Below are 14,566 nucleotides of genomic sequence, written 5' to 3'. Positions count from 1 at the left end.
AAGCTATCTGAAATCAAGGAAAGCCTATCCAAGTTTTGATTGTGAGATGTCACTTCCCAGTTCTCAACTCAGGAAGATATTTATCTTTCTGGTTTTGAGCCAGTGAAAATCTCAGTGGCCTATAAAGGCAGAGAGTGAAGGGTAATTTTTTTTAAAACCTCAGTCATTCAATCAGGGCAATTAGAAATGTATTAAAAGTAAATCTGAAGGAAAAATTTCAATAAACCTCAGATACATAACTTCTTAATGCTTCCAGAGCCAATTCCCATATTTGGACACTTCCCCAAACCATTTCTTTTCCTTACATCACCACCCCATCCTCTACTAAGGTAAAAAGAAGAGAAAACAAGGGCGGAAATGAAATGCACAGGGTCCTTAGAAAATAATTTCCTTTTGCTTACAGAAAGAGTATGATTAAGAAAGGTCCCAAAAGAAGAATATTAAGGGAAGTTAAAGTGGGTTTGCTTCCAAGTTTTTAATTCTAATAACCCCAATCTGATATCAACATTCCCATAGCAATTAGCAGAGGAATTAATCAACCAACAAGTAATTACCAAATTCTTCCCATGAGCCAAGTATATGCCAAGCACTGAAGATACAAAAAAAAAAAAAAAAAAAAAAAAAAATGTAGAGGTCCTTGACCAAGGTAAAAAGAGCAAAATTCAGTTAAGAGTAGAAGCTGAGGAAAATAAGAAGTATCAGAGCAGTGAAATGGGAATGGGGAGTTGGGGGGGGGGAGGAGGAAGGGAGAGGGGAATAAAGCTGGAAGAAAAGCTGTTGCTAATGGGTAGAGTACCCAAATGGGACTCAGAAGTAGGGAGGATAAATCTTCCTAACCAAGTGATCTTGGTATCCACTGACAAAAACTGCCTTGATTCTTGCAAAATGGACTTTCCCCCCATATCTATAGTTAAGGAGAAAACCATGTGACCTGATATAACAATCTATCATTGTAAATGGGTCAGCTTTTATGATAGCTTGGTCCATTGAAACTTTAGCAGGTCTCAGAAACATTTGAACATGTTTTGAGGATGGTGTGGTTTGTTTCATGGATGAAGGTGGTGAAAGACCTACAGAAATTACCCTTAGTAAGCTCTCTCCCTCATCATCACATTACAACTGATTAGCTGATTTTCCCAAGACTTGGGTCTTGATATATCTACATGGTGAGTTCAAAAGTTCTGACCTGAAAGAAATTAGCCAGTTCTAGGAAGAGGAACAAGAAAAGGTCCATGTAATTGCATGAGATATTTTAGGGAAAGAAGGAAGAATGAAAGAAAGAATAGAAAATAGTACTTTGTGGCTCCCCTAGAATTCCAGATCCTCAGCTCTTCATAACTCTAATCCTTTTCACTATTTCTCCATTTCTATATGCCCCCATTCTGTCTTTATTTCATCTATTTTTTTTTATATTTCTATATGACTTGTATATCTTTTCTCTCTAAATGCACACCTCTGCTCCAGCTTACTCTCCTTTCTTTTTTCTTTCCTTTACAATTTGTATTAAATCTGGTCTTGATTCAAAATTTTGAGGTGTTTGGAGGATGGAAGCAAAATTACTCAATTAAGGAGACATAATTATCCTTTATTTCCTTATCTCCCTATCTTGAGAGATCACTACCATAATGATCAAAGCACTTTTAATAGAACTTTTTCTATAATGCATTATGTATTTTTCTGTATTCTTAAGCAGAAGATACAGAACATAATTCTGCCTCTTTCTGTATAGACTAAGACCTTCATATAAACCATCATTATCCTTATTTTACCTGAATCTACATTACCTGAATACATTCATGAATGTAAGGAACTCTCAGAGACACAATAGAGGCCCCTTCTACCAATGCAAACTTTTTTTTGCCAATATTTTGTATTATTTTATTGAAAGTTCTCAAAAGGTGTTTATTTTTTCTTCTCTACATCTTGTTCTGCAGCCCCCTTGGCTCATTTTGCCCAAATTCCAGAGGCAGGCATTGGCTTGGGCCATTCAAAAACTAGCAAATGCCTTGAAAGTCTTTTCATTTTTCGTTAATGATGTAAGCTTTCTCTTTCTTTAAGACATTTCTGATGAACATAACTAGTCCTGTGAGCTGGGTTGCCAACTTGAGTTCTTCAGCAGAGTTATCATTCTTCTTGAGTACAGATGGTTTCCTTGGGAAGAGGATCAGTTTGGAATAATATCATTTCAGCTGCTGGACATTTGTCTGGAGAGACTCTGTAAACTTATTTTGGTAATGAGGATCCACAGAGATACCAATGATCCATGCCACTTTTTATGTATACCAGCCACCCAAAGATCTTCCAAGATGAATCCTCTACCAACATGTACTTTAGTATGGTATCAGACAGTATGGCACTTGACAGTGGGCCAGATAGGACCAGATATTGGGCAAAGAGCAATTTTATGGGCTTTTGTTCAACAGGCTTTTATAATTCTATTCTCCTTGGCTGGCAGGTTAAACCATGTGGCACCTTGTCTTTGCCAGTCTTTGTGGAAATGGGGCTTCAGAATCATGCCGTTTCAGCTGAGTACCATGGCTGCTTAGAGCTCTCTTCACTGGTATCTCAGTTAAGCAGAAAGGTCACTAATGTAAATCTTAACTCTATTAAAGGTTAAGAGAAATTCATATTGGAACAAGTATGTGTGCGTGTGTGTGTGTGTGTGTGTATTAAAAATGGGATGTTGTGTGTGACAATTAGCAATTAAACCCTCAGGTTCAAGATCACAGAGTATTCGAACAAATCTTTATTTTAATTCTTTATTTCATTCACAGTGTCTGTTCAACATGATGGGCAATCTGTTTTTTACATGCCATAATCAAGGCAACAGGTAGTCTCCAAATATTATGTTTGTTCTATGTGAATTCTCTATAGTAGATAGAAAGGTGCATTTTGGGTCAGAAAAACATGAGTTCAAACCCTGCCTCAAACACTTATTACCTGTGTGATTCTGGAAAAATGATTTAACTTCTCTCTGCCTTAATTTCTTCATTTGTAAAATGAGGTGGTAGACTTTATGATCTCAAAGGTCCCTTTTAGCTCTCAATCTAGAATCTCATGATCATATGCTTGACAAATATCTTCAGAGTGGTTATGAATTTCATTGAGGAGTAATTTTTATGGTCCACCTGATAAAGAGGAAACATAAATATCCTCCACAAACAAAAATATCTGGAGAAGTCACTTTCTATTGAAAATTCCTTTTCCAGTTAGACTTTCCATGGACTGTTCCTCAAGATGATTGCAGGAAATTTTGACTGAGTATATTCTTCTTAATGAATTAGTAACATAGCAAAAACATTTTAACTAGTCTCTTTCTAAAATGTCTTATATTTTTCTCTGCCTTCTTACACAGAGTACAAAATTTACAGTACAAAATTTAGTCTCTCTTTGTTGTATTACCATTATAAGCACCCAAGATCATTATTAATTTTTCTTTCTGTACCTATACTGTCACAAATGTAGGGAAATCCTAGAATAGAGGTTCCTAGAAACTCCATTTAGAAACTAAGAATTCCTCTGTAATTTATCATATTAGCATTCTAAATGGGACCCTATTGTTTTTGTTGTTACTGTTTGTTGTTTATCTTTCATTTTCTAAGAGGACCAAGAATATCACAGGGTGATGTCTTGACTTTTGAATTGAATTTAAATGAGGAAGAGTTACATAAAATCATTAGCCTCACTCTTTCCTCCAAAGTCACTGCAATTCAATTGCAAGATAAAAGTCAAGATGGTTGGCAATGGCCTGGAACAAAATGATGCCCCACAGCATGTGCTTCAGCTGTCCCATGGCTGCTGGAACAAATTGTTCTCATACTCTCCTTTCACTGGGGGAAGTCTTGGGGTAGATACCTTCCCAACTCATCAATGGATTTCAGGCCCATTGGTTACCTTCAACCTGGTTTAGCTTATGTTTAGTTTACTAAACATTGTGGCCATTGTGAATTTAGTAGTTTCTTGGAGCCACAGGTGAGAGTTGAGTATCAGATAGACATCAAAGATGGATAAGTAACCATGAAAAAGGTTTAATAAATCCTCACAGAGAGATATTAGTCCTTGAACACCCCATTTGTCCCAGTTACTAAACTATTCACAAATGAAAGAGGCAGCACCTTATATCCTTTAAAAGTTATTTTAGGCCATTCACTTATGAGATTTTTTCTCCCTTTTGGCAAATAAACTGCCACAGCTTAAATGAAATCTTTTTTTTTTTTTTTTTTTTTTTTTTTTACAAATAGATTTCAATAGCTTTGAATAAAACAAAAGAGTTTTTCCCCCTTACCCTTTCAACTACCAAACTATTCATCCATGAAAGGATCATTATCTAACATACTTTTCCAGGTGATTGATTTATTCTTCCTTATGCAGAAGTTTATTTTCTACTTTTTTCAGCAACCAAGCAGCTCATGGAATAAAGGTAGTACCTCACATAAATATTCAATGTTTTATTTTCCAAGTAATGCTAATTTTTTTGGTCATAGAGAAGGAAGTTTTTGCAATGAAGTAAAAAATGAGCCTGTGTTCTAGAAAGTTAGAAAAAGGGAAATTTTCTGGTTCTCACTCCTCTAGAAGGTAAATTACCATAGAAAGAAAGATTGATTTATTGAAAATATTCCACATAAAATATTTCAGTGGATTTTGAACACATTTATGAAAATTATATAAAAATTATAATTCCTTTCAATGAGTTTGTAAAAAAGAAAGAAAGAAAATAGATTAAAGTCAAGGAAAATAGAAATATACTAGTCAACTTTCAACAAAACCCTTACAATAATTGGTAGATGGGATTGAAAAATTAGTGTTGTGATTTAGTAAGCATAATCAATATTGCATTTTTTTCCCATTTTGATCTACATGAGCAAGTAATTAAAATTTAACAAATTTAATCTAACTGGGAACCTAAGAGGTAAAGTGTCTTACTCAGATCATACAATTGGTTAGTGGTACAGCATAGGGATTTTAAATTCCAGAATAACAAAAATCTTTCAGGATCATGGAATTCAATGCCTTCATTCCAAGATAAAGAAACTAAGAATCAGGAAATTTGTGATTTATATAAAGACACACAATTAAAGCTTTAAAAGTTTTTGTTAGCTTGAATAGATATGACTTGAGAACTGTTTGACAGATTGGACCCTACTGTATAATAAAATAAAATAAAATACCTCCTATCTGTGACACTTAGGAAGGAAAAACAGTCATTGGGATAAATTTGACACTTGCCTTCCCTTCACTCCTCACCCAAAACCCTACCCCACCTAATTCCATGGAGTTGCAAAGTATGAAAAGAAATATGGCTGTTCACACCACTTGGATAGGTTGGGAGCTACTATTGAAAGACCTTTTAGTAAAAAAGTACACTAACAGTTTTTATCATCCTCCAAGCCCCATAGATATTGCCGTATAACCTGATGATAAACTTTAAGCATCCCTGAGTTTTGTCTCTGACTATACTGATGTATCTTTATATATCTATGAGAATTCTAGGCCTTTCCATCAACAGTAACAGTTAAATTATCTTCTGTGTGCTGTCTTCCTGAATTAGAGTATGATCTGCCTTAGAACACATACTTTCTCATTGTTTCTATTTGTATCCCCAGAGCTTGATACATTGTGGGCACATAACAAGAGTTTAAGAAAATTTTTTTGTTTATTTATTCATTCTTTCATTACAATCCATCTCTCACTCACCTACACTGATACTACAATCATGACTCTGGTTATTAACTCATCCACAGGGCTGATAAGAGATTCCCTGTGCCTCTTCCGTTGCTCACCCTCATTCTTAACTATATAATAGCATGAATAAAAATATTATTCAGGTAGGAAGACTAGATCCCTTCTATAGCATACTGGCTGAAGCCTTGGCTTAACTTGGTCCTGCCATAAAAGTAATTACACAATCTCCATAATGAAAATAATTGTAAAGCCATGATAATATTCCAGTAGGATATTACCTCCCTTAAGACAGGATTATCTTACTCTTTACCCATATTTTGTATTCTTAGAGTCCAGAATAGCATCTGGAACTTTAGAAAGACTCAATAAAAACTTATTGATTGATTGAATATGGAAAGACATTTACCAATTAGAAATAAGATGGTAAGGGTCACATTTTCCATCATACTATCTCATTTATTTCTTCTTGTTTACACTACTAAAAAAAAGTAAATCAAGTATCAATTTCTATATGCACTGAATCAAATATTCCTTCAGAAAATGAAATTTAAAAATAGTAAATAAACAAAGCAAATTCACAATAAAATCAGAATATTTTTTAAAAAACCCATATAATGAAACAGAGCATAAAAACAATGAAAAAATACCCTCAAAAATAAAAAAGTAAACTATCACAAGACCAAGTAGAAAATTAGCAGTACCAAGAGAAAGAAATCTTGGTTCTTCTGGTAGAATTTGTCAAACTTTAAAAGAATAACATTACTAATTCTTCACAAATTAATCTCAAAAACTGAGAAAGAAAGCATTCTATTAGACCATTTTTATGACTCAAACCTAGTCTCAATACCTAAACCAAATAAAGATAAAGCATCAAAAAAGAAATACTAGAGAAAAAATATTAGAGGATCAGAAAAGATATTGAGACACTTGCTAGCTTTGACAAAGTTGCAGCCTACAAAATTAGCCCTCAAAATCAACATCTTTCTACAATAATAACAAAATCCAAAAAACAATAACTAAAAGAGGATACAAATAATATAAAATATTTTAAATACAATACAATACAAATGATGCAATAAACACATACAAGAATAAACACACAATTCTTAAAATATTTGGGAATCAATCTACCAATGAACATAAAATGTATATACAGATTCAATTGCAAAGTTTTCCTTAAAAAAATAAAGAACTTAAATATCTGTAAGAATATTCAGGACTCATAGCTGGGACATGCAACATAATAAAAATTATGATACCAAATAAGTTAATTTGTAGTTATTTGATGCTATATCAATCAGCCTAGCAAAAGGATACTTTATAGAATTAGATGAAGTAACAAAGAACAAGCATAGCTTCAAAGAACAAAGAAAGAGAACTCCACTCAGTTCCTTTGCAGGAGTTTCCTTTGAAATTGTATGAAATACAGAAAGGTGATGATTTTAATGATATAAGGAAGAGCCATAGAAAGAATCATATTGAGATTTCCATATTTTAATAGTTCAGAACAATATTCTATTCTTTCCATATAGCTATTTCAGTATTGAATTAGGGTAAACCCAAAGGCACATTGAGTTTAATAAGCTCAGGTCAGTGGAGGGAGTTAGTAGATTGAACAGCCTCTGGGCACCAGCCCTAAGAATACTGTAGGCTTTGAGAAAGTCAATGCATTAGGTGCTGGATACTTTCTAAGAACCTATTGGACTTGTGGAATCAAGTTATCACAAAAATATGTACCAAATTCCTAGCTTCTTAATTAATTGACTGATAGCCTTTTCTATAGATAGCAGAACATGGGCAATGAGAAAGGGTTATTATTGTTTATTAAATACATATTACATATATAATGTGTATATATACATATATTAGACATATAAATTATAGAATATGTATTATGTATATATATACATATATATAAAGTATACACATATAAGCGTGTGTGTGTGTATGTGTGTGTGTGTGTGTGTGTGTATCAAACTACCTGTCAAGTCAGTAAAATTCAAAATCCTATCCTCTGCTGAGAGGAGTAGGTGGCAGGTAGGTTGAGGAAAGAAAAGGTTTGTTTCAAACGTTAGAATGAAATACAGAGTCAAACAAGAAAGAATAAAAAGACTGGCAAGCATCAAGGAAGGGCTAGTTCAGATTTGATAACATAACTTTATGGTGTACACAGTTCACAGTTTTGTGACGCTCTCCAACATTCTTTGACATCATGTTAAAAGAAGGTGAAAGGTGGCAATACTTCAGGATTATATCTAGAAAAGGAGTGTCTGATGGCAGCCATCTTTAGGGTAGAGGTAGAGGGAGAGAAAAAGAAAAAAGAAAATTATGTGATGACTTTATTATATATTTAAAAGGAACATCAAGCTATATATAACAGACTTGCTGTTTCATGTTCAAATATCTTTTTTATTTTACAATGTTGTGAAAATGCTTATTTTGTTCCATAAATTTAAAATAGAATTTTTTAGAAAAAGAAAACAAGAAGCATATATAAAACAAAGGGACAATGAAAGTCAAGGGTAAAGATAAGAGTAAAAATAAACTAGCTAAGATTTCAGGGAAATTTTGAAGGGAAGAAAATGAGGTCAGAGTGAAGCAATAGTCCAGGAGATCAGGAAGGGGACAAATTATTGGAGATACAGCTGGTTACAGAAAAGGGGTTCAGATGGAGTGAGATACAAGGAAATGTGAAGAGCTTATAATCAAGTAGAAAAATTTCATATTTATGGATTAGGAAGGTAGAACACTTGAGATCAAGAATATTATGTGTGTGATTCAGGTGGAGTGAAGTTATGAATCCTAACCTTTGAGGAATTTGATGAAAGGTGAGGAAAAACTATTTAACACATAAGCTGGCATTATATGGGAAAAAAATACTATAAAATACTCAACTCTGAGAAAGAAGGAAGAATGACATAGAAGTCAACAGGTAACTTCCACTAGCATTTGCCCATAAATCTGGTTAAATGCCTCAAAAGAGACAAAGTTGTTTAGAAGTGGCAGTGAAAATTTAGAAGCACATCTATTGATGTAGTGCAACCATTGTCAGGAATGATATGAACCCTAACCATTTTCAACCTTATCACATACAAATGGAGGCCAAATTCCTTAGACTGTCTTGTCAGCATACTCCACTCACCAAATCAGATAACGGACTTTTCTTCCCTAAGCATGTACACTAGGCACGTTCTTACCCTCAAATAACCTTTAGGACCAAAACAACCTCATTATCTTATTGATACACTCCATTTTCTCTTCTCTCATAATGCAGTTGCTAACATAGACACAAAGTGTATGTGAGTTGTTTTCTACTAGAACCTCCCTAATTCCTCCCTAACTCTCTAGACTCCACCCTTCCTCCCCCTCTCCCTCTTCCTTCTGATCTTTAAATAGCCTCCTTCACTCACAACTGGCAGCTTAATTACTTTGATTAAACCGTGTGCCTTTTCACAACAATAAAGGGTGAACCACTCTCCCAGAACCTATTACTTCATCATCTACTTTTCCTTCCAAACCACTGTGCCTAGGAATATTACAGAGAATGTACCAGTACTGGAGAGGGTGTCCAGGGAAGCAGTATCCTCTTCAGAGATCCAGATTTCCTTCAATCACCAAAGATAGTTCAATCCCAAACTGAAACTTCAGTGCAGAAAAGAGGAAAGAGTTGATTTGGAGTTATAAAGGGTTAAGTTTGAATTCAGACTTAGACATTTGCTAGATATGTAACCAAGAGCAAGTCACTTAATCTTTCAAAACCAATCCTCATTAGTAAATTGGTGGGAAGAATAACATGTACTTCTCAGAGTTGTTTTGAGCATCAAATGAGATAAAATATGTGAAATGCTTTGCAAACTTCAAAACATTTATAAATGATAGCTGTCATTTTCTTCTTCTTTTTCTTTTTTAATTGATTTATTATTTTTGACATTTAGTTTTATAAGATTTTTATTTCTATTTTTTCTCCCTCCCTCAATTCTCCCCAAGATGGCAATCAATCTGATATAGGTTATACATGTACAATAATATTAAGCATATTTCCAAATTAGTCATGTTTTAAAAGAAGAATCAGAACAAAAGGGGGGAACCACGAGAAAGAAAAAACAACAACAAAAGTAAAATAGTATACTAAATACCAAAATAAGATTAAAATGGATATATGATTAGGGCATAAAGGATGATATCATAAACAAATTAGGAGATCAAGGGACAATTTACCTATCAGATCTTTAGAGAAAGGAGGAATTTATGACCAAAGAAGAACTAGAAAACATTATGAAAGGCAAAATGGACAACTTTGATAATGTTAAATTTTAAAAGTACAAAGCTAGGGGAAAAAAATCTTTAAACCAGTGTTTTTGATAAAGATCTCATTTCTAAAATATAAAGAATTGTGTCAAATTTGTAAGAAAATAAGTCATTCTCCAGTTGATGATCAAAGGATATGAACAGACAATTTTTAGATGATGAAATTGAAGTTATTTATAGTGATATGAAAAAAAATGCTCTAAATCATTATTGATTAGAGAAATGCAAATTAAAACAACTCTGAGGTACACCCTCACACTTCCCAGATTGGTTAAAATGACAGGAAAAGATAATTATAAATATTGGTGGGGATATAGGAAAACTGAGATACTAATGCATTTGGTTGGTGGAGTTGTGAAATAATCCAACCATTCTGGAGAGCAATCCGAAACTATGCTCAAAGGGCTATAAAACTGTGCATACCCTTTTGATGAAGTAAGAGAATTGAGAGGAAAAGATCCCCCAACAACAATGGAATCCCCTTGGCTCGTCATAGGCTTTGCAAAAGAATTCACAAATCTCAGTGAATATAGGCACAAGGTTAGTGGCAAAGAATGGGATTTATTTATACCAATAAAACAGCTTGCTAGGAAGACAACCTTTTTAGAGGATAAATCCCTGTTAGGATTACTGCAAAGATTCAGGGTTCAGAGTTGCCTTTTATTTAGCTTTCTGAGGCTTGTTTTGGGATTTCCCAGGCCCATGAGCTGGGAGCAATTCAATAGAGGGTGATGATTATGCCCCTGGCCAAGATCTCCAATTGAATGAGACCATTTAACTTGGAAAGGATGTTGTCTGGGAAAAGTGTTTGAGGCTCGGAAAAACTTTCCCCCCAAAAGGGGGATGCAGTTTCAGGGCCCCTCCAAATGTTAAAGGGAACACAAATTACATCATTCCCACCCCAAAAGAGATCAGTTTACATTACTGCTGGATCTGTATTGTAAGGAAATCATAAAGGAAGAAAAAGAACCCACATGTGCAAAAATGTTTGTAGCAACTCTTTTTGTGTTAACAAAGAATTAGAAAATGAGTAGATATCCATCAATTGAGGAATGGCAGAATAAACTGTGGTATATGAAGGTAATGGAATTGTTCTATAAAAAATGATGATCAAACTGATATTAGAAATGTCTGACAAGATTTACATGAACTGATGCTGAGTGATACAAGCAGAACTAGAAATATATTGTATACAATAACAGCAAGAATGTGTGATGCTCAACCGTGAAAGACTTCATTCTTCTCAGTGGAAAAGTGATCTAAAGCAATCCCAATAGACTTTGGACAGAAAATGCCCTCTGCATCCAGAAAAAGAACTGTGAAGATTGAATGTAAATCAACACATGCTATGTTCATTTCTTTTTTCTGTTTTTTTTTTTCTTCTCCCATGATTTTCCCTTTTGTTCTGATTTTTCTTTCCCAACATGATTCATAAATCAATGTGTATTAAAGTAAATAAATAAATTTTAAAAGGGGGGAAAAGATAATATACTTCAATCTGTATTCAGTCTCCATAGTTCTTTCTCTGGCTATGGATAACATTTGATTAGGTTTGGGGAATCAGATTTGAGTAGAAACTGAACAATAAATTTAATTACTGGGCCATTGAAACCTGGAGGCAAAAGAATATTTATTGTCCTAGAGCTAGAAGCAAAGAGATAGAAAGCAATAAATCTCCCACCCAGCTAGTTATTCAGTCCTTTTATTCTATTTGGGGTTTTCTTGGCAAAGATGTTGTAGTGATTTGTCATTTCCTTCTCCGGCTCATTTTATAGATGAGGAGGGTGTGGTAAAGAGGATTAAATGATTTGCCTAAAATCACACAGCTACTACATGTCAGAGGCTGGATTTGAAGAAGGAAGATGAGTCCTCCTCACTTCAGGCCTGGTATTCTAACCACTGCACCATCTAGCTGTCACCATTTAAAATAATATTCTTACAGGACAGGACTTAAAGTTTTTCTACTCATGGCCCCTTTTTACCTGAGAAATTTTTACATGACCCTGGGTATATAGATATATAAAATATGTGTACAAATCAAACATCTACTGATAATAAGTCATAAGGAAATTTATTTTAAAGCAATTCTTTGATATATAAATAATTCTATCATTTCTTTAAAATGAAAGCAAATTTGCATACTAATGATATAGGTATGCTTGTTTATATACACAATCAAATCTGGGTATAACATTTGAGAACCAAGGCTACAATTAAGTTTCCAGATGCAACATTGGCAAGCCAGAATCATCCTAGATTCATTACATGTTTGATTTTCAATTAATTTTGGTTGTTGCATGTTCAGTTGCATGTTGCACATTTACTATTGGCAAGTTTTTCCTTACCCTTCCTTACACAATAACAGCAAAATTCTGTTAACCATGCAATTTAAAAGTTGGGTGAAAATCTTTTCTGGAAACTTGAGAAGATAAGATTGAGTCCCCATTATCCCCACTAAATAGTACCCAATAAGGGAACAGGATAGGAGCATTTAAATGAAAGGTTACCAAGCCAGCAAGACAAAGGAGAGGTCTGAAACAGATCTTGGGTTCCTCTGTGATCCCCACTCTATGGGGGAGGGGGAGGAAAGACCAGAGGTGCAGAGCAAGAGTGAGGGAGAAAAAAATGCAATGTTCTTACCTGTCCGCTTCCCAAACAATGGGATTATCTCATTTTTGACAGGTAAAAGTTTTCAGTTTTCCCCAGATTCTACAGCACCTCTTGTGCCACCCTAGACATTTCTAGAGACAGAGAGTGACAAAAGGAGGTCTTTTATTGCCATAGCAATTCCCATGAAGTGTCCCCCAAGAATTCTGCTCGAACCTGGGACTCCAACAACAACACCCAAGCCTAGCCCCGGGTGTCTACTACAGAATAGGGAAGAAAAAAAGTTTTTTACCTTGTCGAGATTTTCAGGAATTTCCCAGTCAGGGAACCAAAAATAATAAGGTTTGAATGCCCTCAATTCCTAGTGGTCATGAGGTTAGTGGATAATAAGAGAGCTGTTAAATATACCCTTTAGTTGGCCACAGGTATAAAAGTGAAGGAATTCACTTATTCCCGAATAATTAATTGCAAAATGAAAGTTTATTGTTGGATAGAAATCAGTTTGCTAAGGGACTAATTTTTATAGTGGCAAAGACCCATTAGGGAAATGGAATTGAGAATGCTTTCTCAGTGGGTAGAAGGGTCCTGGCAGCTGAGCAAGCTACCTTGAGCGATCTGCAAGGAGCTCGTCCAGATACTGTCCTTTTTAAGGAGTCTTGGGGCATCAGGAGCCAAGGTTCCCAGGCTTAGATTCTTATCAGTTTTCAGCCCAGATCTCCTATTGGAATTAACAACACTTCAAAGGGGTGCTTTTTGACCAGGATTTCTAATTGAAGCAAAGGCTCTGGTATCCCTGAAAGATAAGTTATCTGGGGGGGGATATGCCTTTCCCCAGGAAGGGCTGAGACTCCAAAGGCATCACAGATCAAAAGGAAATACAGTTTCTAAAAGGGAACACAACTTCAGTAAAGGGAACAGTTCCCTCCCATTTTAATATCAAATTCCATGTGATACTGAACTGTAATACACTGGGGTTGGAAGGCAAGTGTATTGACTAATCTTCCAGCTTTACCTAGAGTTTAAAGATATTTGTCCCTCACTAATGCATTGTTAATGGAGTTGTGAATTGGTCCAGCCTTTCTGGAGAACAATTTGGAACTAGGCTCAAAAGGCTCTTTGATCCAATAGTGCCACTACTTGGTCTGTATCCCAAAGAAATTATAAAAGAGGAAAAAAGACCCACATGTGCAAAAATGTTTATAGGAGCTCTTTTTGTGGTGGCAAATGAATTGCAAATTGAGTGGACACTCATCAGTTGGGGAATGGCTGCATAGACTGTGGTATTTGACTGTAATGCAATACTATTGCGCTATAAGAAATGATGAGCAGGCAGATTTCAGAAAAAAAAACTGGATAGACAAATGAATTGTTACTGAATCAAGCAAGCAGAACTAGGAGAACAATGTACACAGTAACATCAAGATTATGTGATGATTTGCTATGATAGACTTCACTCTTTTCGGCAAGATATGATCTAAGAAAATTATAACAGACTTGAGATGGAAAATGCCATCTGTATCTAGAGAGAGAACTATAGAGACTGAAGGCAGATGGGAGCATACTATTTTCACCTTTTTTTATTTGCTTTTTCTTTCTTCTGGTTTTCCTTTTGTTCTGATTTTTCTTTTACAATATCACTAATATGGAAAAATGTTTTAAATGACTGTACATGTATAACATGTGTAACATGTATAACCTATATCAGATTGTTTGTTGTATTATGAAGGTAAGGGATGAAGGGGAAAAAATTTGCAACTCAAAATTTTACAAAAATGAATGTTGAAAACTATCTTTACATGGAATTAAAAAATACTATTAAAAAGTTTAAAATAATTTTTAAAATAAAAATAAATATTTTATCTCATCTCTGATTAGAACCTTTGACTCGAGAAAGAGTTTGTTCTAACTTGGACATAAAATTACCAATTGCTTACATTTCCAGGACTAGAAATCTCCATGTAGGAGAATT

The 14,566-nt window shown here is 34.5% G+C and overlaps 1 pseudogene; it reads right to left on the bottom strand.

Moving 5' to 3' along the window:
* Window positions 1-1,902: 1,902 nt before the first annotated feature.
* Window positions 1,903-2,536, bottom strand: LOC100934234 (annotated as a pseudogene).
* Between the last annotated feature and the right edge of the window lie 12,030 nt (window positions 2,537-14,566).

Source organism: Sarcophilus harrisii, chromosome 2 (assembly GCF_902635505.1).
Source record: "Sarcophilus harrisii chromosome 2, mSarHar1.11, whole genome shotgun sequence".
NCBI lineage: Eukaryota > Metazoa > Chordata > Mammalia > Dasyuromorphia > Dasyuridae > Sarcophilus > Sarcophilus harrisii.
The sequence above is the reverse complement of the archived record's forward strand: the minus strand, read 5'-3'. Positions and strand labels throughout refer to the sequence as shown.